Source organism: Pleurodeles waltl, chromosome 1_1 (assembly GCF_031143425.1).
Source record: "Pleurodeles waltl isolate 20211129_DDA chromosome 1_1, aPleWal1.hap1.20221129, whole genome shotgun sequence".
NCBI lineage: Eukaryota > Metazoa > Chordata > Amphibia > Caudata > Salamandridae > Pleurodeles > Pleurodeles waltl.
In genome coordinates this window covers 985,402,692-985,430,045 of record NC_090436.1, presented here as the reverse complement: position 1 = coordinate 985,430,045, position 27,354 = coordinate 985,402,692, and the positions used below count along the sequence as shown (strand labels likewise).

The window sequence follows — 27,354 nt, the reverse complement described above, 5'->3', positions numbered from 1 at the left end:
GGCAAATTTGTTTTTTACTGTTGCAAGGCCTATCTCTCTCGTAGGTTAACATGGGTGCTGCCTTTAAATATGATTAAAGCGTAGATTCCCTTTGGGAGCAGATAGACATGTGGAGTTTGGGGTCTTTAGACTCACAATTTAAAAAAACATCTTTTAGTGAAGTTGGTTTTGAGATTGTGTGTTTGAAAATGCCACTTTTAGAAAGTGGGCATTTTCTTGCTTAAGCCATTCTGTGACTCTGCCTGTTTGTGGATTCCCGGTCTGGGTCAGTTTGACAGTTGGGCTGTTTGCATCTCTCTTTAGTCAGTGGCACAAAGGTGGCTGGGGTGTAGCCTCCATATCCTGATGAGCCATCCGTTCTAGGAGGGTGGGGAGGAGTGGTCACTTACACCTGAAAGGGCTGTGCCTGCCCTCACACAATGCAGTCTCCAACTCCCTGGTGTTCGCCTGGGCCTGGCCTGGGCAAGCAGGATCTTACAAACAAGAGAGACTTTGCTTTAAAGTAGGCCTACTTCAAATGAAGAACTGGGTATAAGAAGGGCACCCAAACCCCTGAAAATTAGATCACTTCTGGAAATGAAGAGGTATCTCTGCCAAGGAAAAGAGCTGAAGAGCTGAGGAGAAGTGCTGCCCTGCCTGTGACTGTGCTTTGTGGAGCTATCCTGCAGTTGCTGCTTCTGCCTGTGAAAGGGGACAAGGACTGGACTTTGTTGTGCATTCCTGCTTGTGAAGAAATCTGCAAGGGCTTAGCCTGAGCTTGCCTCCTGTTGTTGAGGACTCAGGGCCATCAAAGACTTTCCCTGGGCCATCAAAGACTTCCCCTACCAGCACCCGGACTCTCTGCTGAGACTCCTGCCCTGCCAAGTGGTGCCCTATCCAGTTCCTAGGCCCTTGGAAGATGAAGCTGGCAGACCAGGGCTGAAAATCCACACGCACACAGCTGTGCGGGGAACATTTTGATGCACCTTCCTAAACGTTGCTGAGAAACTACACGCTGCCAGCTTCGCGGCTGAAATCTACGCTCCACCTGCATCCCGGCTGGAAGATTGATGCAGCGCAGCTGGAGAAACGACACGCAACACTAGCCGACGGAGGCTGTTAATGACCCAACCCCACATAGCGTGGTTTTCCGATACCGTGCAACTGGGTTTTTGACACAATCCGCGCTGGGCAAGGAATCACAATACAAAGCCTGCCCGGACCCAAGGTACCTTTCCGAATCAACACATCGCTCTCCTTCGGAGAGGAGAAACAACACATTGCGGCCCGACCGGATGAGGAACGATGCACGGTTTCACTTGCGAGTCAGAAATCGACGCATGGCTGGCCTTTTCCAAAGCATACTCGCCAGTGCGGTGTTATTTTCACGCAACCCATTTACTTTTTCCTGCCAACAGTGTTAGCACTGTTTTCTAAAGGATTTAAGACTCGTTTTGCTTTTTAATTTATAACTTGATTTGTGTTTGTTGGATTTTTGTCGTTTTGGTCTTGTTTTGTTTAGATAAATATTACCTATTTTTCTAAACCTGTGTTGTATCATTTTGTAGTGATTTTACTGAGTTACTGTGTGTGTTGGTACAAATACTTTACACCTAGACTCTGAAGTTAAGCATGCCTGCTCGTACCAAGCTACCAAGGGGGTGAGCGAGGGTTAGCTGAGGGTGATTCTCCTTTACCCTGACTAGAGTGAGGGTCCTTGCTTGGACAGGGGGTAACCTGACTGCCAACCAAAGACCCCATTTCTAACACCCTGCAATTATTCACAGCCACAGAAATCGTTTTTCAAATATGCAAAACTATTTTAATGAGTCTGAAAGGTTTTTCTAACTCATAAATTCAGTTTCATGACCCAGGCTGAATCACAATTAGGAAGGGACATAAAAGAGGCATTCCTTCCAATTTGGGATTCGGGTACCTGTTATGAATCATGCAATAGTTATTCCTTAACAAATCTAATTTGGACAACGAGAGTCAGTAAAGTATGCTCTTTGTTTAACTGATGTGTTTATTTATAAAACTGAGCAAAATATAAGACCTACTCTACAAAAGAATAGAAGCACTGTACAAAAAGGCAAAAAAAGTTTATGTAATAGCAAACCTTTCTGTATGTTAGATGCATGAGAGGTGTAGACTGACAGACACAAATACAGGCTATCCAAGCAGTTAACAGTATACAGGCTAGACACATTTCCATATATACATATCTTCTGTTGGACTTAATCCAATCTGCAGGATCACCCCCAAACATTTTGCCCTTGCCCTCCACTTTTTGCTAAAATTCACTTTTGTTGGTTCTAGGACTCTGTGCACTTGACCATGGCTAACCAGCGCTAAAGTGTTTTTGTTCTCTCCTTTAAACATGGTACAATTGGCTTGCATTTGTTTGACATATTTAATTTACTATTAAGACTCTTCTATAGTGGTATGCCATATACCAAGGGACTGTAAGTTAAATGCTACTAGTGTGCCTGCAGCACTTTTTTGCCACTCACTTAAGTAGCCATTTAAAACGTGTCCTAAGCCTGCCATTGAAGCCTGAATGTAGTTTTAAACTGCCAATTCAACTTAGCAATATAGGTCCCTTGACAAGCCTGCAACTCTCCTTTTATTGCATATAAGTCACCCTAATGTAGGCTCTAGTTAGCCAACAGGGCAAGACGCACTGTATTTTTACATTTTACAATACCTCCTCAATTTGTTTTTCACTACTGTGAGGCCTACTATCAGGAAAACTATTCCCAGTGTTGTTAAGTTCTTCCCTTAGCAAAACCGATTCCCCTTTTCTTTGTACCCACGTCGGTTGCAGAAGCGTCCTCAATCCCGGTGGCTCTAGCGGAGGCTGTTCTTAGAACTAGCTTCTTCAGGTTTAACTGCCACTCAAGATGGTGCCGCAAATCCTTGTGAAGTCAGCATTCTAGTGTTTCTACCTTAGTCTTGTGCTGAAGCTTCCCTCCAGCTGTTTATCTTTGGGAGCTGTGAACTTCAACTGTCATCCTGAGGAGGATGAGCAGTGTTCCTGAGGCACTTTGTTCAATAGAGAATTCTTCCAGTTTTGAGTAATTCATTATTTTTCTTTTTACGGTGTGCACACCAGCTACTTTTTCCCTTCCGGAGCAGCTACATTTATTTTAACATTAGTAGATTGTATATTTGTGAACCTTTGAACTGTTCTTCAGAGAACTTTGGATACTTTTGACTCCTGGAGAAAAGAAGATATTAAGTTAACATTCTCTTAGAGAGAGGCTAGTCTCTCAAAAGATCCAGGTTAGGAGAACGATAGAATTGGGTGAATGTGAATGGCTGAACAGTTGAATGCGCAGTAGGAATGTACTTATGTATGCTCTTATCACCCGACTGCAGATCCTTCCTTTAAAGAAGTCCCAGTAAGTAGAAAGGTGCATGTTACAGAAGCACACACTGAATATCCTATCTTCAAGTGGGAAACACAGGCTTGAACTGGATCTAGAGGCGGTCTCTCTTTTTCTATTCCCATTCCCCTTTCCCCCTAGCAGATGCAGGGTTCAGATAATCAGTAAAGTCTGAGCACGCATCTGTTGGAGGGAGCTGAGTAAAAGGCATCTGCTCCAGTTGAAGTTTGATGTAATGGGTAATATCCTGACACCTACCTCTCCTGAACGATATCATTGAGTTTCCTTATTATATTTAATAAGTGACAACCTTTGATTAGGAACAAGTAAACATTTCATGCTTGGTGGCCGAGAAATTTTAATTAAAAATCCTCTTTAATGGTAAAGTCGGATTTTAAGTTACAATTTTGAAACGGACACATTTAGAAAGTTGGGTCACATGACTGTGTGTAGATGGCAGATTGGCTTTCTTTATTCCTTCCTGTCAGGATGAGGGAGGTGGATTAGCCCCACTTGCAGCAGAATAGGCAGTGCTCTGTCTTCACACACAGGACTTATCACCCCTGCATTGTTCATGCAGCCGGGTTGGAGCTAGATCAGCGTAATCAGGAAACGTTAAGAACTTTAAAAGGATTTATCTGGAAACTTCACCTACTTCAAAGAAGGCACCAGGTATAAAAATAGGACACTCAGACCCAATCTTCAGTTCACTTTCTAAGCTTGCATTCCGCATGCCTGCTCTGCTGCACCTGGAAGGTCTGCTTTGTAGTCTGGACACTGCTTTGAACCCTTAGAGGCCTATGCTGCTTCTTGAGCCCTGTTTCATCACTTGATCCCAGGATTACCCAAGTGACGCCAAGGCTTAGTTTGCTGGCCTCCTGATCAGAGCGTTGGGGACAGAAAATTATCCAACCATGTTGGACCCTCGCCTGGACCCAGCCTGGGTGAGTCCTGAACCCCCAAATGGTGTCCCTCCAGCCCTGGACCTTTGGTTCTGGTGTTAAAGGGCCCCAGATAGCCAAAATCCAAAACATGGGACTTAAAAACATGTGGCTTAAAACTATTTTGAGAAACAAGAAAAGACAGAAACAAATGAGTTTGTCTATCTGCCCAAGGTGCATTGCCAGTCAGCCTCATTTTGTGGCAGCTCCCAATATGTTTTTCGCTGTAGCTGCAAATCCTGTTTAGCGGTCCTTCAGAAAAGGGGTATCCGCTCTCCTGGAACTCTCATCGGCTACAGCTTCCAGCTTCGTTTGCTGGAAATTTTCGACTTACAGAGAAAAGACTATACCCAACCGTAGAAATCATCGCCCAGGGGTTCCCCAGTGATGACACTTCCTCGTAGATAACTCCAGCAGTCTTCTCAGGATTTTTCTAAGTCCAAATGTAAGCGTCGACCGAGCCCAATCCACTCTTTGTATTTAACCCGCCTCCATTGCGATTGCCCATATTTTTTTACTTTAACATGGTCTCGCGCAGCTAGATTTCCTCTGTTGGCACTTCGATCTTTTAACAGCCAGTTGTTACCCTAAACTTAAATAAATCTTAACTTTTAATCTACTAATTGGATTTTTATAATTTAGGTGTCAAATATTTTCCAAAAATGTACTCTGTTTTTCTAATTTGGTGTGGGAGTTTTGTTGAGTTGTTCATTCACTTTATTGCTGTTTGTGTGCTGCATACATATTTCACACATTGCCTCTAAGTTAAACCTGACTAGTTTTGTCCCAAGCTACCAGAGGGTTAATTTAGAGACTTTTGTGGTTAACCCTGACAGGGATTGTAGTTGTTGCTTTACTGGAGTTTCCATCCAATAACCCAATTTCTTCCAATACAACACAAGACAAATCCCAAACCAATTCAGAAAAGTGGAGGAAATGTTAGTAAATAAAATGAAACGAGAACGATAAAAATCCAATCAACAGAAGTGGAAATATCAAAATGTTACTTTTTTTCTAAAAATAGAGCCTAAACTCACAAAGTGCTACTCATGATGACCTGGTCTCTCCAGCCCAGTAGAAAATCTTAATTTCAGGCTGACTGCGATGCAGTGTGGGCTGGATAGAGGGAGCAGATTACTCCCACCAAAATGTTTAGTTCACGTTGGAGGGGGCCGCAAGGATCCCAACATTGTAATTTTCACCTTTTTAGGCTGAGTGCACAAGCGCTCTGACGTGTTGTAATCTATCTGCGCTTTTAACCATGCCCACTGCATGCTCATCACTATCACTCGTTCATGGACTTGTCTTTCAAAAATATTTTGCTATCCTTGGAAAATGATTAACTTTTGTCCCTCCTTGGGGCAGTTTTGTTACCGCCTTGGCCATCGACTCTGTTACATGGATAATTGCACTTTTGCCAATATGTTTGACTGCGAGCGAACTTCTTTTTCCTTTTGTGTCTCTCCTTCAAGCTCACGCTCATGGCAGCTGTGGCACTTTAAATCGGCTTGCTTATGTCAACTGTTTTACTTTTAATTTTCTATTTATGTTGCAAGAAAAATCCAGTTAGAAATTTACCACACTAGTAGCTCTAACTCGAGAAAACATGAGACCCATTACATGGCAAATGCGTGTTCTTCTTGAAGCAGCTTCCATTGAGTCCAGCCAAGGGTCACAGACCTGGGAGGCACCTCTTGTGGATCAGAACTCACTCCAGCAGAGGCCAGCAGCAGGAAAGCAGAGGTCAGCAGCCGGACTCAAGCAGGTTCAGGCAGGTCCAATTGCAACTTGTCAGCTGGGCAGTTGCAGGGAAGCCTCTAGAAGCTTGTAGTGTTCCTGTTGCTCACACAAGAGGTAGCTGATTGACCCTTGGAGTCAATCTGGGTAGCCTGGGATGAAGGCAAGCAGGTCCAGTCCTTAAGACAGTAAAGCAGTCCTTCAAGAAGAAAGGCAGGCAGCACTGCAGTTTTGTGACTCTACCACAGGTCTAGGAATGTACTGAAGAAGCGCCTAATGGCCCTATTTTCATAGCTGGTACCAGTCTTTGAGAGGGGGAACTGGTTCTAGAAAGGTATTCCCCTTTCCCTGGCCAAGGCTCTAAACTGTCAGGGGTGACAAGAGGCAAGGCAGTCCTAGTGTTAGGTTCCTTTGTGGGTGCAGCAGGCAAAGCTTATTGAAATGTAAGTGGGGCAAGGTACAGCAGCTCTGCCTCAATCATCCTGTCAGGAAAGCCCTCTCACAGCTACACCCAGGTCCTAATGTTCACTGTCTAGGCTCAAGGTGCATTCTTAATGGGGGAGGCATTAACAGGCACTGATAGCAGAAAACATCTAAAAGGGCTTGGAAACCTTTGAGCAGGGAAATGTCTGGAGACCTGCTGGTATGACTGAGTCTTAAGGTTCAATCTATGTTTCATTAAGGTTGTGATGTGTAAAGGATACATGTCAACAAGTAAATGTTATTTGGTAAAGGGAGTTTTATGGTAAATAAAACCGGAAGTCCATAAAAGGCAGGCAATATTGGGTATCACACTAGATGGCTTTTGAAAGCCACAAGCGACACATAGGCTGAACATTAACGATAACCAAAAGAGAACAATGATTGTCACGTGCATTGAGTAACACTGGGAAATAACAGCAAAATAGCAAGATATAGAGAATGTGTAACCTGGTATAACAATGCTCACCACAGAATCCCAAAGCGGTCCAATCCAAATGATTTACTCTGTACTGGGCTGAAACCAGTCGTGGGCAGCTTTGCTTGAAAGGAGCGGGGTGGGTGCGGTGCGCGGGGGGGACACCTAAAATTTAATAAAATTACATTTAAAAAAACACTTACCTTTTCGGCATGGCCCGCGCCACGCTCATCTTTCCTGCTGACTGCACGCAGGCACAGGCTCCCAGCCTGCCCTGCGGCCAATCCTGACTCATTGGGGCACTCCCAGGCAGACTGGGAGGCTGTGCAGGCTCTCTCCAGCCCAGCAATTGTGTTTCCAGTCAGGAGAAGGCCTACCGTGCATGCATTTTTGACCGGCCCGAGCCAGACGGTCAAACATACATGCACAGTGAGGGGGAGTGTTGAACACTCTCCCTCACAGCGCCTCACCTCAGATGCTGTGCCCCTTTCACAACTAGGGGAAAATAAACATAGTTTATTATCCCCTCATTGTGAAAGTTTTGCTGCATCTGCTGCTGGTGGGGGCGACGCTCCACTGCCCTAATGGAGGAGCCGCCCTTGGAAACCGAGGAGAGCAAAATGAGTGACTGCCAAATGATTATAAAAGTGCATAGTTAAGCATTGAATAGGATGTTGTTATGTTTTTGTTATGTACGTTTTACTCATGATTTATACTACATAACGGCCCACTTTACTACAGCTGTAACCCTTTTAACCATTAAAACACAAGCACAATATACCTAGAAGCATCTTACGAACATATGAGACAGAAAGAACAATATGGTTGCTTCTGTCATTTAATGTTGATGGACCCCAACACATTGTTAGTTCGTTTTTTCCTTTTATTTGCAAAGGCTACACAATTCAGAGCAGTAAGAAACATCATGGAAAGCGCTTGGAAGCCAACGGCCATAGCGATACATTCTTTCGCCACCATTGCATCAGAAGGGCATCTTGCATGTGCACGCAGCGGATGAAAGCCCTCAAACCTCCCCTCAACGCACAACGCAAACAGACCCATAAAGGAGTTCTGGATGCAATCTTGAGCTCAACATCTGTACCTCTCTGCCCACAAAACACCTGAATCCCTGTCCCTTGATCATAGATGATAACGCCCCAGCAGACAGCTGGTTATCACAGGTGATGAGCGAACCGGAGACTGAAACGCTGCATTACCTGCCCAGCAGAGGCTTGTCACTATCTGTCTCAGATCACTGGACGTGTATATCCCCTCTAATTATTTTTTTAGATCAACTCGGTGGAGTTGTGCCCCCATTGTCGTCGTCGGGTACGGGCCAACAAACCGTTTGAGCTGTCGCTGTTCGTTCCAGCTCTAGAACCGGGTTTTGAAGCCAGACGGTGCAACATTTGTAAGGGAGTGGAGGGGCGTCCAACACAAAGAAAGAAAAAAAAGTGCATAGAGAGGGCGACATAATTGGTGTTCGAAGTCGGATAAGGGGTGACACCTGCTGCCCCCTCCCCTACTTACTTCACTAAAGCGCTCAAGCCACGGAAGGACAAGCTGCTGCCTTTGTGGCTTCGCAGGGAGAGACATCGCACTACAGGTATCCTACCCTTTGTGCATGTGGAAATAATTATAAGCACCCACATTTCACTACTTTCACGCGACACAGGCACCGCTACTAAATACATCTGCTTTTGTAAAAGAAAAGCTATCCAACAGACTGTCTTCAATGAATTAGTTTATACAGAAATGTGCTTTCTTATTCCGTGAAGAGCCCGACCCCATGCATACTTACAGGAGAAATGTTCCCGCGACGGGTATGCAAATGCTCCAGCAGACAGGGATAATTTGCATGAAGTGAAGTCCGAAACAAGTCGCCACTCAGCACATCCGTGGCGGCACAAGCCGATCGTAAAACGCAAATGGGTGGCAAGGTCCCAGGAATGACAAACAGCGAGCGGGGAGGGACGGGGAAGAGGGGAAAATAAATTGAGGTGGGGCGAACGGAGTGATAAGGATAGAAAAAATATATATAACGAAGATGAGAAAAAAATGCAACGGCCGGTGCTGCCCAATGCTGGTCTCTACACACAAGACTTTTACGGTGTGAAAACAGCAGCGATCTCTCAGCGCCCCCCTTCACTAGCTCTAAACCCCATCCCTCCTTCTTGCACCTTCCCCCAGACAGCTGATTTGTCAGGGCGGAGAAGAAACACGTTTACACCGCCCCCTCTTTACTCTCCCACTCTCCTATCACTCATGCGAGCCCCGGCTGGGTCCCTCGCCTTTTCCTCCTCTCTGTCACGATTAATCTCCTCTGTTTTTTTTTTTTTTTTTGCATCCTCCGAGCAGCTTCTTCCTGCTTTAGTGCTTTATATGATTTCTAAAACAAATGTGCTTTACTTATTCCTCGTTTTCCAAAAGCACATTGATCATGCAGGAAGGAGGACACACAGCGCAGATTTAGTTATCTCTTGTTTCTGTCAGATATATCACAAATCATCTCCCTGAATAATGTGCAAGAGGTGTGTGAGTGGGTGTCCGCTGCAGAAGCATTATAGGTTTACTACTATTGCTGAGGCGCCAGTGCGGGAATGTTCTTGAGTCATTTGAATATATCATACTTAAAAAGACCCTTGACCCTTACATAGAAATCAAAATATAAACAAGCGTTGGCACAGCCAATAGGCCTGTAGCTTGGCAATTTTTGCAAACTTTATTGTTCAGAAATCTGTCGAACATTTATTAGTATAAACAAAAACATTGGCTAAATCAAAATTTATATAGAAAGAAAGAAAAGATTGCAACGACAGCGCACCCTCATGAGCTTGTATTCAGAATTCTTGTGAGCTTCTGGTATGGCGTGAGAAAGCAGCAGTCAGATAAAAAAATGCCACTTCATAATGAATTTACAACATCATTGGCAGAAGACAATCAATCAATCAATCTAAAAATTTATTAAGCGTGCTACTCACCCGAAAGGGTCTCAAGGCACTGTGTGTGGGGATGGGGGAAGCCTGTATTACTGCTCAAAAAGCCATGTTTTTAGGTGCTTTCTGAAAGTCAGGAGGTTCTGGGTCTTGCGTAGGTTGGTGGAAAGGCAGTTCCAGGTCTTGGAGGCGAGGTAGGAGAAGGATCTGCCTCCGGAGGTGGTACGTTGGATGCGTGGGACTGTGGCGAGGCCGAGGTCAGCAGAGCGGAGGAGACGTGTGGATGCGTGGAAGTTCACTCGTTCGTTGAGGTAGGCTGGTCCAGTGTTGTGGAGGGATTTGTGAGCGTTGATGAGGACTTTGAAGGTGATCCTTTTTCTGATGGGCAGCCAGTGAAGGGATCTGAGGTGAGCGGAGATGTGTTTGTGGCGTGGGAGGATGAGGATGAGACGTGCGGTTGCGTTCTGCATACGCTGGAGTTTCTGCTGAAGCTTGGCTGACGTACCAGCGTAGAGGGTGTTTCCATAGTCTAATCTGCTGCTGATGGGTGCCTGGGTGATGGGTTTTCTGGTTTCTGTGGGAATCCATTTGAAGGTCTTCCGTAGCATGTGAAGGGTGTTGAAAGAGGCGGATGATATGGAGTTGATTTGCTGGGCCATGGAGAAAGACAGGACCTGATAAAGCTGGAATGTGCTCTGTGCTCTTATCTGGTGGCTCAAACACTAGCACAGAAGTGTACCACCTTGTTTGTGGATGTGCTCCTTGTGCAAGGGCTAAATGCAGTCACTCAAAGTTAAGTTAGCCTCTGGATGAAGTAGACTGACTCATAGCCCCATGCTGTATACTGTAGTGCTCGAAAACCAAATGTGAATTACACAAGAACAGCCTAATGCAGAGGTATTCAATCTGGGGGTCGCGACCTCCAGGGGGGCCGCGGAGTCCTGGAAAGGGGGTTGCGCATTCCCCCAGCCGATCCTTAAAAGGCTTCAGCTGAACTTTAATTTGAGTCTCCTGTGCGATGAAAGCCACGCAGACAGCTAAGGAGACCTTCATCCCAGGGTGTCTGCTTCCTGAATGAAATGCAAATGTGCTCTAGGAGCTAATCTGCAAATGTAAAGGGTGCTTGGAAGCAGCTCTAAATGATCGAATCACTCAAAGCTTTGTGAGTACAAACATTTATTCTTTTGGAGGGGTAATGCCGAGTTAACAACTGCACTATGAAGTGCGCACTTTTAATTGTAATTGTATTTCCACAGTGCTTACTTCACCTGGAGATGTTGAAGGGACAGCTATTTAAAAAAAAAAAGGTATTGCATATGCTCTGATATTACTTAAATCTACATTTTGGAAGAACATTTTTATCTCAAACCTTTTTGTAGTGGCCTATCTTATATTGTGTACAATGCAAGTATAAGATAATACCTCACATATTCACAGTGTTTCTGTCACAGGCTGTGACCTCATGGCACTAAAAATACACAAGTCACTATTCTCAAATGCACTAACCAAGATTTAGTTCTGTCGCTCTCTGGTTACACACAGACCTCTGCAGTGCATTAATTAATTAATTAAGACTTTAGAAAAACAGAGAATATTTTGGGTTTTTTATGAGAGGCTTGCGCTGCTGGAGCATCATTGTATTTTTTACAACCCAGCGGCACAAGCCTCTCAATCGTACCTACGGGGTGACACAGAGCCACCCTGAGTGGCTTTGAATTGCCTTGTAGATATGGAGTAAGGCAAAGCAGTGCAAGCCGCTGCATTGCCTTACTTTGCGTCAAGGAGGCGTTCCGTGGGCGTTGTGGTGGGTGTTCCCATGCAACACATTTTGACGCTGCCCCAGATTTACAAAATCACGTAAACTGGAGAAGTGCCAAAACCTTACGCCTCCCCAGAGCAGGCATAATGAGGAGAAATGCTTTAATTTCCCCTTTTTTTTTCTCTTTCCATGTGTGTTGCATTCTGCCACACATATAGAAAACGGTACAGTGCCTCTCTGGATTGTTTTTGTGAAGGAAGGTTCCCCTTCCTGCACAAATACAATCCTGCTTATGTTGGAACTAGTTAACAATTGTGTGCCAGCACAGGGGGAAAAGACAGAAATGCAATGTATTTCATAAATACGGTCCATTCCTGCCCTTTTGTATTGGCGTGGGGCAGTGTAGCAAGAAGACTCGTGGCACTGCCCCACATCAATTCCTCATAAATGATGACCTTTGTTTTTAGTCACACCCTTGGCCACGCCCCCACACTCACTGACCTTTGGTTTGCTAAACACTGTTTAATATTATTTCCTCACAGTAAAAATGATTTGCTGTGGGAAATAGGGATGTTTATTATTGCTGATGATGAGGAGTACCAGGTTCTAGAAATTTTTTATCAGGAAGGGATCCTTACTTCTAAAATTTTTGAAGAGGGGGTCCTGGCATCAAAAAGTTTGAAGACCTCTGGTCTAATGGATGAAGAGAGTTGGTTGGAAGCTCCTTTATGTAAATATATTACATATAACTTCATTAAAATTTAAAGGTCTTGGAGAACGCCAGACCTAAAAGGCAACCATTCACTACTTCATACTGCACATGATCCATTTCTTTTAAAAAAAATGCAAAATCTGGCCAATTACCTACTAGATTAATTAGAAGTTTTGTTAGTTTGTTAGTTAAGAATTACAGTGTTGAGTCCTGGATTATGACATGCAAATGAGATCATGTTATTGGAATAGTGAGCTTTAGCAAGATTGGTACATCGATTTTTACAGCGGTCTTCATAGAAATCATGGAACACTAGAATGAAGAGACTGCCATTTCATAGAACTTGCAGAGGATTACTGGAAATTTAAAGGAGTATTCCCCAGGGCATAGCATAGGTGTTGCAGAACGGAAAAATACAACACCTATTTAACTCTGAATGTTGGGTCATATATCAGAAACAGGGTCAGTCTGGGACAAAAAATAGTCATGAGCACAAAAATAAAAGTGACCCCCTATTAGTGATTTAGAATGCTAAAATAAGTGGCCAATGTTTGCAAATTAGGGCCATTTTGAACTTGTCAAGCATGAATCTCAAACTTTTTCTGTACTGAGAGCTACGTCTGCTAAGTGAAAATCGTTGTGAGCTACTGAAGGCCAAGCAACCTGCTCATTGTTACTAAACACACCTCATGCGCAGATTCATTGACTTTAAGCTTAATGTTTATAGAGACAGCATACTATGGTTTGAACATAATAATTTGATTAGGGTTGATATGATAGGGCTGCTATATGTGTCAGTAACAGTGTGGTCGGTGGGGATGTATGAACATGTGTGGTATAACAGCCTGTGTCATATGTGCTTGTGGCACAGGACATATCTTTCTCCATTTGAGGCACCATTAAATATATAAAACAATTGTACAACTCTTTTTTTTTAAATGGGAGAAATATAAAGGGCAGAAAAATGTTCTGCAGAAATGTTCATAATATGGAACATTTTTCTGCACTTCAAATTTCTCCCATTTAAAAAAATAGTGTGGCTTTCAGTTATAAATATGGTACAGTGTCTACAAGCCATTGGGAGAAAGATGCCTGCTGTGTGTAAATACAACACTTTAAAATGAGAGAAAAGTAAACTGTAAAGTTAACTTTATGTTTATATGGATTCTATAAAACTCATCATTTACATTTGTTCCCATTTCAAAGTGCTGCATTTACAAACAGCAGGCATGTTGCTCCCGCTGGCCTACAGACTAGGTGCTATATTTATATTGTTTAAAATGTTTTACTAAGAGATGGAATGTACACCATACTAATATAGAAAAACCATCAGTAAGAAACATCATGAAAATATCTGTTGTACATAAAGACGAAACTGTAAAACATTAGAAACTTTATGGTGAGCAGAAAATAAACAGAAGAAAAAAGAAAATATGTGTATATTATAATCACATACTTGACATGATAAGGTCCATTTTATTTTTGGGAAGTTTTTTGCTTAGGAAAGAAGGAGGTGAGAAGGAGAGAGGAGAAAAATAAAATAAAAGTTCAATAATATTTAAGATAACTCAACGTAATCAGTAAATAATATAATGTAGCCTATCAATAAAAAGGAATGGATCACACATGGGTCAATGATAGTCCTTGCATAAGGGCTACTGTTGACCCGGGAGTCATCCATTCCTGACACAGGCACTAGGCACAGATACACAAGTGGGGTTGTGTTTTTATCAGGACAAGTGGGGACACCCCAGGTGGTAGTAAATTTGTGGATCCCTACACATTCCTGTAGTTTACACGATAGAAAAGCAAGGAAAAATACTGTTTTTAATCAACGTTCCACCTTTGCAGGGCATTCTGGGTAAGACAACTTTATAGAATGCACACATGCCACACCGCCGTGGACTGCCTCAGTGTCTAGTTTTCAGATATGTCTGAGTTTGGCAGGTTTCCCAATAGGGTCACCTTGCCCAGGATCAAAGACACAAGTGACCGTCTTACCAAACCAGGTTGTGTTGTGATAGGTAATTTTGATGTCTCTACAATACCTGTCCATATCTGGGTCATTTGTCTACCCACACAAGTGAGGCAAAGTTTTTCTCTGGAGTCCTATGGGAATGCAGGGGGTAGGAAATTTGAGGCTGCCTGCAGATTCCAGGACTTTCCCTCACGGACATGCAAGGAAAATGTGTTTTTTAAGCAAAGTTTGTGTTTTGCAAGGGATTCTGGGTGAAGGAAAACTGGTGAGAGCCACACATGTCCTGCACCATTGGACTCCCCTGGCAATAGTATGTTAAAGTCAATCCACCACTCACACTGGTTGGTTTTAGCACCTCCAGAAATTATGGTTTCAAAGCATGTATACTTATCAAAGTATCTGAATATTGAAACCAAGCCTTCTGAAGGTGAGCCACAAACCCACTTCACGGTACCAACCGCTTTATGGTCGATTCACACACCATTCACACGCAACACACAACACTTTCATACGGCCGGCCACAGGCCCAATCCAACCAATCACTTCACTCAAATCAACTTACCGCCGCCAGATAAGAGCCCATCACATTTATATGCCACAGGACGGAATAAGTTTGACTACATTTCACCACCTGTCAAGTAACTGCCTCTTTCCTGGACATTACTGAAGGCATGCATAAGGAACCATTACCAATAGCTCCCATGACAGCCACACAAGGCTCATGCACCTTTAGCTCACTCACTGGGGACTTTGTTAATTAAAATAAAGCCTCCCCATTTCACTACAGTGAGGGAAAAACAAATGTGGCTATTTTATCTCACCAGGGCTTATAGAACAATTTCTATAAGGTCCCTGCTTATAGTTACATGGCACCCAACCCTAAGGGCACATAGGGCACATCCTAGGGGTGACTTATATGTAAAAATAAGGTAGTTTAAGACTTTGGAAGTACTTTTAATTCCAAAGTTGAACTTGCATATAACTTTAATTTAAATGCAGCCAGCAAGGCAGGCCTGCCTTTAAAATGACCCTGGACACCGCAGCTTTGCACCTATGGGTGCACTACCTAGGCTGGGGTCCCTAAACCTACATGCCCTACCATATACTAGGGACTTATAGGTAGGTTGACATAGCCAATTATAATTAGCCTAATTTGCATAATTATTTTACATGGAGCACAGGCCCTGGGAATGGTTAGCAGTACCCAGGGCACCGTTGGAGTGAGGAAAACACCAACACAAAGTGAAAAATGGGGGCAAAAAGTTAGGGGGCCTTTGCAATCAGCCCTGTTTTCTCACACAACCTCCCTCTGCTGGCCCACATGCCCAGGAGACTCAGCCCAACCCTGGAAGACTCTTCCTGGCTTGTCAGACGAGGAAGGCAGTGAGGAAAAGTGTCTGTCCCTTTTGCAGGTCCTACTCTGCCTTTTATCCTCCTGTCATGGTCACTCCCTCTGGCTAGTGAACCCATCCCAACGGTAAAATGACCCATCTTAAACTGAAACCTACCTCTAGTGGAGACTTCAACCTCTTTCTCTGCCAACTTGGGTAGTGAAGTGCCCACCTCCCCTATCTTTGCTAAGGCAACACCTAGCTTACCCAAACCGGTCACCCAACACTTGAGCATCCCCACTATGATCAACAAGGTCAGGGGACCTACTTTGCTTTTGGCCCTGGGGTTTGCCTCCCAGGCCAAGTGCCGTGCTGCCATGAAGACCAGCACCCAGCAGAGGCCACTACAGCTGTCAGCACCCAGAACCACACCCTAAGCTATCGACTGACAGGTGGGTGAGCTGCTTCAATGGCAACTGTGGGGTCCTGGCACTCCTCTTGCTGTTTACAGGGAGTGCAGAATTATTAGGCAAATGAGTATTTTGACCACATCATCCTCTTTATGCATGTTGTCTTACTCCAAGCTGTATAGGCTCGAAAGCCTACTACCAATCAAGCATATTAGGTGATGTGCATCTCTGTAATGAGAAGGGGTGTGGTCTAATGACATCAACACCCTATATCAGGTGTGCATAATTATTGGGCAACTTCCTTTCCTTTGGCAAAATGGGTCAAAAGAAGCACTTGACAGGCTCAGAAAAGTCAAAAATAGTGAGATATCTTGCAGAGGGATGCAGCACTCTTAAAATTGCAAAGCTTCTGAAGCGTGATCATCGAACAATCAAGCGTTTCATTCAAAATAGTCAACAGGGTCGCAAGAAGCGTGTGGAAAAACCAAGGCGCAAAATAACTGCCCATGAACTGAGAAAAGTCAAGCGTGCAGCTGCCACGATGCCACTTGCCACCAGTTTGGCCATATTTCAGAGCTGCAACATCACTGGAGTGCCCAAAAGCACAAGGTGTGCAATACTCAGAGACATGGCCAAGGTAAGAAAGGCTGAAAGACGACCACCACTGAACAAGACACACAAGCTGAAACGTCAAGACTGGGCCAAGAAATATCTCAAGACTGATTTTTCTAAGGTTTTATGGACTGATGAAATGAGAGTGAGTCTTGATGGGCCAGATGGATGGGCCCGTGGCTGGATTGGTAAAGGGCAGAGAGCTCCAGTCCGACTCAGACGCCAGCAAGGTGGAGGTGGAGTACTGGTTTGGGCTGGTATCATCAAAGATGAGCTTGTGGGGCCTTTTCGGGTTGAGGATGGAGTCAAGCTCAACTCCCAGTCCTACTGCCAGTTCCTGGAAGACACCTTCTTCAAGCAGTGGTACAGGAAGAAGTCTGCATCCTTCAAGAAAAACATGATTTTCATGCAGGACAATGCTCCATCACACGCGTCCAAGTACTCCACAGCGTGGCTGGCAAGAAAGGGTATAAAAGAAGGAAATCTAATGACATGGCCTCCTTGTTCACCTGATCTGAACCCCATTGAGAACCTGTGGTCCATCATCAAATGTGAGATTTACAAGGAGGGAAAACAGTACACCTCTCTGAACAGTGTCTGGGAGGCTGTGGTTGCTGCTGCACGCAATGTTGATGGTGAACAGATCAAAACACTGACAGAATCCATGGATGGCAGGCTTTTGAGTGTCCTTGCAAAGACAGGTGGCTATATTGGTCACTGATTTGTTTTTGTTTTGTTTTTGAATGTCAGAAATGTATATTTGTGAATGTTGAGATGTTATATTGGTTTCACTGGTAATAATAAATAATTGAAATGGGTATATATATTTTTTGTTAAGTTGCCTAATAATTATGCACAGTAATAGTCACCTGCACACACAGATATCCCCCTAACATAGCTAAAACTAAAAACAAACTAAAAACTACTTCCAAATATATTCAGCTTTGATATTAATGAGTTTTTTGGGTTCATTGAGAACATGGTTGTTGTTCAATAATAAAATTAATCCTCAAAAATACAACTTGCCTAATAATTCTGCACTCCCTGTAGAGTTGGGGGTTACCATGTCCTGTGGCAGACACCCTCCTTCCACTCTCCCTTCTGTCAGTGCAGGGGGAACACCCTACAGCTGGACAGCTGCCTGACTACTCAGGACTTCCTTGGGGTCAGGCGAGGTCTCACCAGTGCCAATTCTGGGCGCCCCCCACTATTGGGGAAGAAGGCCTTTGGCTCCCTGAAACTCTCTTTAAGAGTTGCCTACTCTTGTTATTTTTCTTCCCTTTTCTTGGGGACCCCTGTCTCCTAACTTTAGGGACTGGCTTCCCAGTCCTTTGGGTTTGGGGGCGCCCTGGGTGACAGCCCCCTCTGAGACCAGACTCACCTCTGAGAGGTCATTGCCCAAGATACAATCTAGGGGGAGGTCAGCACTGACCACCACCCTAAACCAGTCAAGGATACCCTCCCTCTCTTGGGCACTATGGCTACAGGTGAGGAGGTGACCTCACCTGTGGATATTCTGACGTCCGTGGTCTCTCCTGGGACATACATGTCTGGAGTTACCAACCGGTCACTCACTATAGTGTAACTGGCACAGGTGTCTCTCAGGCCAGTGGTAGGTATCCCATTCACCTCAATTGGGGGCAATTGCCTACTCTCATCCTCAGGAATCACCAGCTTACCACCTGGTCCTGTCTCCCAGCCCAATGCTATGAGGACCTCATCATCTGAGGAGTACTCCTCCATTGCTACACTGAACAGCCGAGTGCTAACCACCTTCCTTGGACAGGCTGCATCTCCTCTGAAGTGACCGGTCTGCTGACAGTCAAAGCAGGCCTTACTGTCCAAGAGCTTTTTCAACCCTGGGTCTCCCTGCCTCTGCTTGTCAGAGTGGGAGTCGGATTTACTCCCCTCCTTCTGAGGGTTCCAGGTTACAGAGGGAGTCTCTGTGGTGGGATTTCCACCTCCCTCCTTAAGTTTTTGGGGACCTGAACCCCCTTTCTTGGAGTCTCCCCCTGGGGCTTGACAACCACCCTGGTTCTCAACCACTCATCAGCTGCCTCCCGCACTCTCTGGGATTGGTCAGCCACTAGATGCTGACGTAACCGCTCTTGGATACAATTGATCAAGATGTGCTCTCTCATGATCAAATTGTATAACCCCTCATAAGTATTTACTTTGTTACTATGTATCCAGCCCTGTCAGTGGAGAGCTTAGGGTGTGGTTCTGGGTGCTGACAGCTGTCAGCAGCCTCTGATGGGTGCTTGTCTTCTTGGCAGCACTGCACTTGTCTGCTGGAGGCAGACCCCTGGGCCAAAAGCAAAGTAGCCCCCCTGACCCTGTTGGTCATAGTGAGGTTGCTCAAGTGTTGGGTGACCTCTTTGGGTAAGCTAGATGTTGCCCTAGCAAAGTTAGAGATAGGGGAGGTGGGCACCTCACTACCCATGTTGGTAGAGAGAGAGGAGGAAGTAGAGGGAGGTTTCAGTTCAAGATGGGTCCTTTCACTGTTGGTATGGGTTTATTACCCAGAGGGAGAGACCATGACAGGAGGATGCAAGGCAAAGTACGAGCTGACACAGGGACATCCAGTTTTCATCACTGTCTTCCTCGTCTGACAAACCAGGAAGACTCTCCCAGGGTTGGGCTGAGTCTTCTGGGCATGTGGGCGGGGGGGTCACAAATATGCTAGTGGGTGTGTGTGTGTGATACGTGCAACAGTAAATGTCAGTCACCTTACACCTTTGTTTCTTCCCTCAGTCAGCAGGTTCTCTGAAGACACCGAGAAAGAACAAAAAAGACACACTATTACTTCACCTTGCCACATATTCATCATCACATCCTTTTGCGCTGGTGGTGCCCAGTTTGACAATTTTTTTTACCGCTCCCCCACCTATGTCCTCCTCCTTGGATTCCTTCCCTACTACCCAGCAAATTGCCCTTCATCTCTCCATAGCCGCCTTCGCACATACATTTGATTTGTTTTAGAGTGCAGGTAATGGTTGGCTTTACTAATCCACTCAGCAATTCACATAAAACACAGATCTGTTCTTTGCAGTAGGCATACAAATTTCTGAACTACTTTATTATTGCTACCTAAAAGCTATATATCTATCTATATATATATTTAATCTGTACCTATATATAGGGAGGGAGTGTCTCTTTCCTCATATGGATTTGTAAAGAGATCACTTATATATGTGTGAGTGGTTTCCCTGAGAACTGATCGCAGCCCCCAGGGAAACCACATATGTAATGTTAAAAGTGATTTAAATTATTGTATACATATATAGGAGAGAGAGAGAATTCTCTTTCTCGCTCTCTCTCGGTGTATATATATATATATATATAAATAATATATATATATATACACCGAGAGAACTCATATATATGTATATATATATATTTTTTTCTAGCTGTGTGGTTTCCCTGGTGGACGATCATGGCACCCCAAGGAAACCACACATCTATTGAAAAAAAAAAAAATCCCCCACAGGGTGTCAGTCCTGTTCACGGGTGACCCTCTGGCAATTTTATTTCTATACTTTTCACCATCTGGGAGGGTGATAGTGCCCCCCAGGGGTACACTGACCTTTAAAAAAAAAATAAAAATACCCCTGCGGGGCCAGCCCATTTCCACGAGGGCCAACAACTTCAAATGTAATCCCTGGCATCTAGGGGGGGCTTCCTGGTCGTGGATCGCAGCACAGCTGCAATCCACTGCCAGGAACACCTTTCAGGAAGGCCTCATTTGAAAGAGGAGGATCTCCTTTTTCAAACAAGGCCTTCTCGAAAGCTGGGGAGGCACTTTGGGGCCCGTTTCTCACCAGAGTAGAAAGCGTCCTTACCCGCTGCTCCCTACTCTGATGGGGAAAACAACTGACGTTAGTGCGCCTTCCGGTGCACTGATGTCACAGATGGGCGGGGAGAGACACGGAAACTCTTCTTTGTCTTCTCCCCCATCAAAAATAATCCTCTGGTGCAAATCACCGGAGGATTTTTAACACCCCTACTCTGTGTCAGCCAATGGGCATGGTCCACCCAAGGAAGGTGTGCATGTGTCGGCCATTGGCCATATAAATGGCGACAGAAGAATGTACCTGTGTAGATGGCAGTCTAGAGGGGGGCTGGTGACAGCAATTCATGATGACGACAGAGCTGAGGAATTATAGTATGAAAGAGAACAATCAAACCTGAAAGGAGAAATGGAAAAACATTTGCAAGTGTGAAAAAACATATCTGTAAAAACAAACAAATAGAAGAACCATGAAAACAAATAAAGACAAATTATTTAAGATATTTCGTAACAAAGTTCCAACAGATGGAAGGTCCCACAACGCCCAAAGTGGAATTATTTGGTATAAATGTTTTCAGATCCACCTTATCTTCAAAGGCAGATGTTTGATATTTATATGTAACTTTAAAGGTGCAAGGATGCAGCAGACCAAAGCAAACTCCCATGAATTGCAATGATGGATGGACGGATGCAGACTTTGCAAAAATCCTGAGTAATTAAGAGGGTGCGATCCGAACATATGCAATGTTTCTTGGCCTTCTTCTGGCTTTAGCATGAGAGGATTGTATAGAGAGTTTTTGACAAGTCAATGAGTGCCTCTGTATGTTGAGTTCAGGAGACCCAGGAAGGTCCAGTGTTTGAGGTAAAAAAGTGGTGAAAAAAGATACAAGATCTCTGCCCTCAATATCTTCAGGGAGGGTATAAATGCAGAGATTATTGCGTCTAACACTGTATTCCAAATCTTCAGCATGCCTCTTTAGGAAAAGAATGTCTTTCTCCATAGTAACAATTTTTGAGGATTTATCTTCTATTCAGCTTCCATCAAATGAGATTCCATAGCAGACCATTTTTCTCCCAGGCTTTGAATTCTGATATTTATTTCTTCTTCTAAGGTATGGAGGGCTCTTATTTTGTCTTGTAGTATATCCAAAGAAATGTATGAAAAGGACTTATCAGGAAAGGAGGAGATCATGTTTGAGACATTTAGAGGAGCCAACCTGTTAGAGCTTCTCTGTGGTGGGCTTGAGTATAGCTAAAAGCATGGCAGAAGGTGGCAAATGAGAGGTATAGGTTATTAAAAAAGAGTGAATTGTAACAGAGGATTTGTGGTTTAGTTTGAATTTCCTTGTTTTTCCCATGCAGGGCAGGACAATGTATGAAGGAAGACAAGCCCAATTGTAATCAAAGAATACATGTAATACAGAAATGTCAAGATATCAATCCAAAAATTGTGAGGAGAAAACAATAAAGGAATATAAAAAAGCACTAGAAATATCCAACAGCAAGAATGAAGTAAGAATCATAAGCTGCAGTTAAAACCGTCCACAACAGCATAGAATGACTCCAAAATGGGCTAAATTGCTCCGAGGATATTAAAATAAGCTCTAGGAGACAAGGAAAGTCATAGGATGTGAGCTGGTGAAGAAGAAAATACCTCATTGAGCCTCAGGGTGAAGATGTAGTAGAGTACTGAATTGCTGTAAGGAGAAAACTGCAGTCATCTCTATAACTCAAAATGGCCGTTGCGTGGCTCAGGAAAAAAGCAGTAATTGAATGAAAAAATGATTCCCTCAAGCAGGGTAGGGAAAGGAGAAAGAATAAACGCCACAGGCATCAGTGATAGTTTGTAGAAGGATTCTGTCAAGTTGAGTGCCTCTGCAGTGTCAGTGATAGGGCGCCAAACAGGAATAAAGTTGTCCTGGTGTGGTGCTCTCTCAGCCAGCAGCCATTCTCTATGGCATCCAGGCCACGCCCTGGGCCCGTATTTATAAGAGAAAAATACAGATATTTGTTCAGATGGGAGGACTTTAAAGTGAAAAAAAATGCTTCAGAAAACATTTAGGCGCAATTGGCTTAATTGAAGGTGGGAAAAACTAAGGGCCAGATTTACAAGACCCTTGTGCCACCGGAGCGTCACTTTTTGTGACGCTCCGGTGGCGCTGTGCACTGCCCTATGGTGGCACTGAGTCAATTTGTGTGGCTTAATGCTGCCTTGCAAATATGGGCCCTTCTGACACAGTTTTCTGTGGCAGAGGGGTGTGCAATGGGTGTTGCTGTGGGTGTTACACTGTAACACCCATTGCTTTTTATGCTGCACCAGATTTACAAGTCTGAAATCTATGGCAGTGCCAAAAAGTAACTCCTCCCCAGGGGTGGCATTAGAATGGCACAACAAGAAGGAATACTTTTATTCCTCCTCGTTTTTGCTTTTTCCATATGTGCTGTATTCTGCACTATAGTGCAAAGGTGTCTGCATTAAAGGGAATGATTATTTATGTGCAGAAAGGTGTCCCTTCCTGCACATAAAAAATCATTCAAAAATGTTGATTTGGTACTTCTATGTGTGCTGCATTTTGCACCATTGTAGATTGTTTATGTGCAGGAAGGGACACCTTCCTGCACATACACAGTCATTCTCCTCAATGCAGACACCCTTGCACTATACTGCAAGGATGCCTGCAGAGGCGCTGGCTGCTAAATTTAGTGCCAGTGATAGGGAAAACACAGGGGTGCACCGTACTTTAGTAATTACGGTGTATCCCTGAGTTTCTAAAGTTAGGCAGTGTGGTGCGGCAAAGTGTTGGCACAGCACCGCGCTGCGCCACTTTTTAGAAAATCTGGCCCTAAGTGGCACATTTACAAGCCCCTAGCACCACTGGAGTGTCACTTTTTGTGAAGGTCCAGTGGCGCTGTGCACTGCGTCATATTTACAAGGTAGCGTTAAGGCACTTTTTGGGTATGCATCCTTCAGCATACATAGAAAGAGCAAATTACCACTGAAGATTGTTTTTGTGAGGAAGGTGTCCCTGCACAAAAACAATCTCCCCCGCAATGCAGCCATCCTTACATCATGGCGCAAGGGTGTTTGCATTGCCTCTAGGCAGCTAATTTTTCACCTGTGCAGGGGGAGACACAGGGATGCACCGTATTTTTGTAAAGAAGTGGCATAGTGTGGTGCTGCCAATTTTGGTGCATCTGCCCCGCTGGTTTGCTTCTACTAAAAATGCCCCTAAAACTAATGCCCTCATTATGACATTGACGGTAAATGCCACTTACCGCCATGCTGACGGCCGCCAACTTACCGCCGTGCTGATGAATATCTGTCCACCATATTATGACACACACACACCAATCTGACAGAATACAGCCACATACACAAATCCGCCAGACCAAAGGTCAGTGATAAAGTGGCAGAACCAAAACCTACACCGTTATGCCAACAGAACAATGTCCATCACATTATGACACACAAATCACCATGGCGGACATTCAACGGCGGTAAACCATTGGCGGTACATACCGCTGCGCTCAGAATTGACACCCACATACAAAACAACACTATATTGGACAATTCAAACAACACACAGCTGACACCCATACACACACCACACCCACACCACTATAAAACACAGATCCACATTACCCACAACCCCTTACAAATACAAATCATTGCCACCTGCGACAACTGGACATACATACCACTCACACCCATACACCCCTCACACACTCCACGTCAAACACCCCAACACATTACCCAACACACCCTCACCAACACACATCACATAACACCCAAGACACCACAAAGGCACCCCTGTTTCACTGAGGAGGAGTTAAGGGTCATGATGGAGGAAATCGTGAGGGCAGAGCCACAGTTATTTGGAGAACAGGTGCAGCAGATATCAATAGCAAGGAAGATGGAGCTATGGTGGAGAATCGTGGACAGGGTGAACGCTGTGGGAAAGCATCAAAGAACAAGGGACACCATCAGGAAGAGGTGAATGACCTACAGGAAAAGGTACGCTCCATAGCAGCAAGACACCAGCTCGCTATTCAGAGGACTGGCGGTGGACCCCCACCCAAATCACAGCATGAGAGGAGCAGGTACTGACATATCTGCATCCTTAGGGCCTGGCCAGAGTTGGAAGAGGACTGGACACTGGTAAGTCAACCTTTAACAATTATCACCCCCATACCTGCATGCCATCACACCCCCTCACCCTCACTCCCATCACTCTATTCCATTCCACACACTGCACCATCACATCACACTTACCCCAATACCAAGTCCTGTATGCTGTACCAATGCATGGTTACCCCTCCCAGCCCTGCATGGACACTCATCACCAAAGCATGCACAGCATAGGGAAACTAACATAACCACTATACACCAACATACATGAGCAAAAGATGGCAGGGGAACAACAGCCATAGAGGGGAAGCCACGAAAGTACAAATGTCAGACACCTGAAGCATGATACATCATTTACATCCCTACAGGTACCCCAGCCAATGTCATTGGAGAGGAGGTGCCACCACTAACCAGTCCCCCACCAGAAGAGGCCCACAGTGATGACAGTAAATCTGGACTTCAGGATCTGGATGATCTACCTGGCCCATCAGGGACCACTGGACAGTCGGTCACCCAAGCCCAGTCACAGACCACCAAAGAGCCTTCCCCATCAAAAACCAACACCACAGCACCCACCCAGCATACTCACACCTCTGTCCCCAGAACACCTCAATCAGCAGTGTGCCCACCTGTACAGGGACCCCAGGCCACACCTCATACCCAAGACAATCAGGGGCCTAGGGTCAGTGGCAGTGGGCACACGGTTCAGGGGACAGAGGCACAGGTCAACATGGAAACTGGGAGAACTGCTGTGTGCCAGGGCGAGGACAGGACCAGGGAACCGACTCTCCAGGAGATCCTGGGAGCCTACCAACATTCACAGGACATGATGGGCCTGATCCTATACAGCGTGCAGGAGAACAGGCAGCTGCAGGAAGAACAGTATCAGGAGATCAGGGAGGACTTGCAGGTCATCAACAACACCCTGATCTCCATAGCAGGGGTGCTGGCAGACATGGCCAACATTATGAGGGAGGCAGTGTCACAGTAGAGGACCCCTACCGCTAGCCAGTCATCTGAACAGCCCTCCACTTCAGCTGCCGCTAGTGGCCAGGAGGCCCCGACACAGGACTAACAAGCCACCAGTACCCCTTCCCCTGCAGAAGGTGAACTGCCCTGCTAACGTTCCCTGCGAACCAGACATGTCCCCATGGACAATGCACCTGTGCTACAAACAGACTGGGACAATGTCCTGGACTTTCCTCCATCATTACCCTATCCCAATGCACTTTCCCCTCTAGATATTTTCACTACAATAAACACCCTTGGATAAAAATTAGACTTCTAGTAATTCATGTATAGCAAACATGTATTGATTGAAACAGCTACAACCATTGCAAATGAACTGTACATAGAATGAGCATAGAAGTAATGACCTGGAGCTGGCTGTTGTGATCACACCAGGAGAATGTGTCATATCACTAATCACCAACATCTGCAAAATTAATATCCAGAGGTAACAGTAAGTAGGGCAAAGAAGTGGATAATGTCAGCATGGCAATTCTACAAAGAATACACCAAAAGTCATAGAAACGTAAAGTTGCTCTGTCTCAATTGTGTGTCATTTGAAGTACTGACGTATCACAGATGTTCTGTTGTCCACATCCTCATCCTCTGGCTCCTCATCCTCACTGTCCTCAGGGTCCACTGCTGCCACAGGGGCATCTCCAGGCTCCTCCTACTGCAGAAAAGGTACACATGTCTGAGAACCAGGTTGTGCAACATGCAGCATGCTACTACTATCTGGCAGTCCTTCTTGGGTGAGTAGCACAGGGATCCACGTGTCAGATGGAGGCACCTTAATCCTGGCCTTCAGGAGGCCAAAGGATGTTTCTATGATCCTTCTGGTTCGCCCATGTGCCTCATTATAATGTTCTTCTGTCCTTGCCCTGGCATTCCTCACAGGGGTCAGCAGCCATGACAGGTTTGGGTAAACAGAGTCACCTGCAAATATTGAGGGACAACATTTAGCCACACACAATCCTTTATGGCCACCACCATAGGCATACACCAACATATACTGGGTGGGAACCAAGGCTCACCTATCAGCCACACACTGTGCCTCTGTAGTTGGGCCATCACATTTTGTATGCTGCTATTCTTCAGGACAAAGGCATCATGCACCGACTCAGGATACTTAGCATTGACGTGGGAACTGTACTGGTCCGTCAAGCACACCATTTGCACATTCATGGAGTAGAAACTCTTACGATTCCTGAAGACCTGTTCATTCTGGCAGGGGGGTTACAAATGCAATATGTGTTCCGTCAATCGCATCAATTATGTTGCGACATGGATATGTCCCATTGCATAGAATCTGTCCTTCACAATGGCCACATTCTCAACCTAGGGGAATGCATTGTAGCTGCACATGTGTTTTGTCAGGGCAGACAACACTCTGGTTAGCACGTTTGAGAACATTGGTTGTAACATTCCTTCTGCCAAGCCCACTGTCACCTGGAACCAGTTGCCAGGAAATGGAGAACTGATAGCACTTGCACAAGAGGGGGGATCCCAGTGGAGTGACTGATAGCAGATATCAGGTGAGGCTCCATTTGGGCACACAGCTCTGTGACTGTGGCCCTGTCCAGTCTATAGGTGAGTATAATGTTCCTGTTATCCAGTGTAGCCAGGTCCACTAGGGTTCTGTACACAGGGTTAGGTCTCCATCTCCTATTCATCCGCAGCGGTAGGTATCTAAGGGACACAAGAGTGAGTAGGCTGTCACAAACTGAACAATGGAGCCACAACAG

General features: G+C 45.0%; 1 protein-coding gene across 2 annotated transcripts in view; it reads right to left on the bottom strand.

The window, feature by feature from the left end:
• The window catches only part of SNCA (synuclein alpha), a 628,022-nt gene extending 618,763 nt beyond the window's left edge, over positions 1 to 9,259 (bottom strand). The window contains exon 1 of one of the 2 annotated variants that reach the window (XM_069230269.1): positions 8,746 to 9,259. The gene's annotated coding sequence lies outside the window, so the exon portion shown is untranslated. Of the gene's footprint in view, positions 1 to 6,995; positions 7,110 to 8,745 lie in introns of those variants that run through there. The other variant, XM_069230270.1, reaches the window with a different exon arrangement.
• Between the last annotated feature and the right edge of the window lie 18,095 nt (positions 9,260 to 27,354).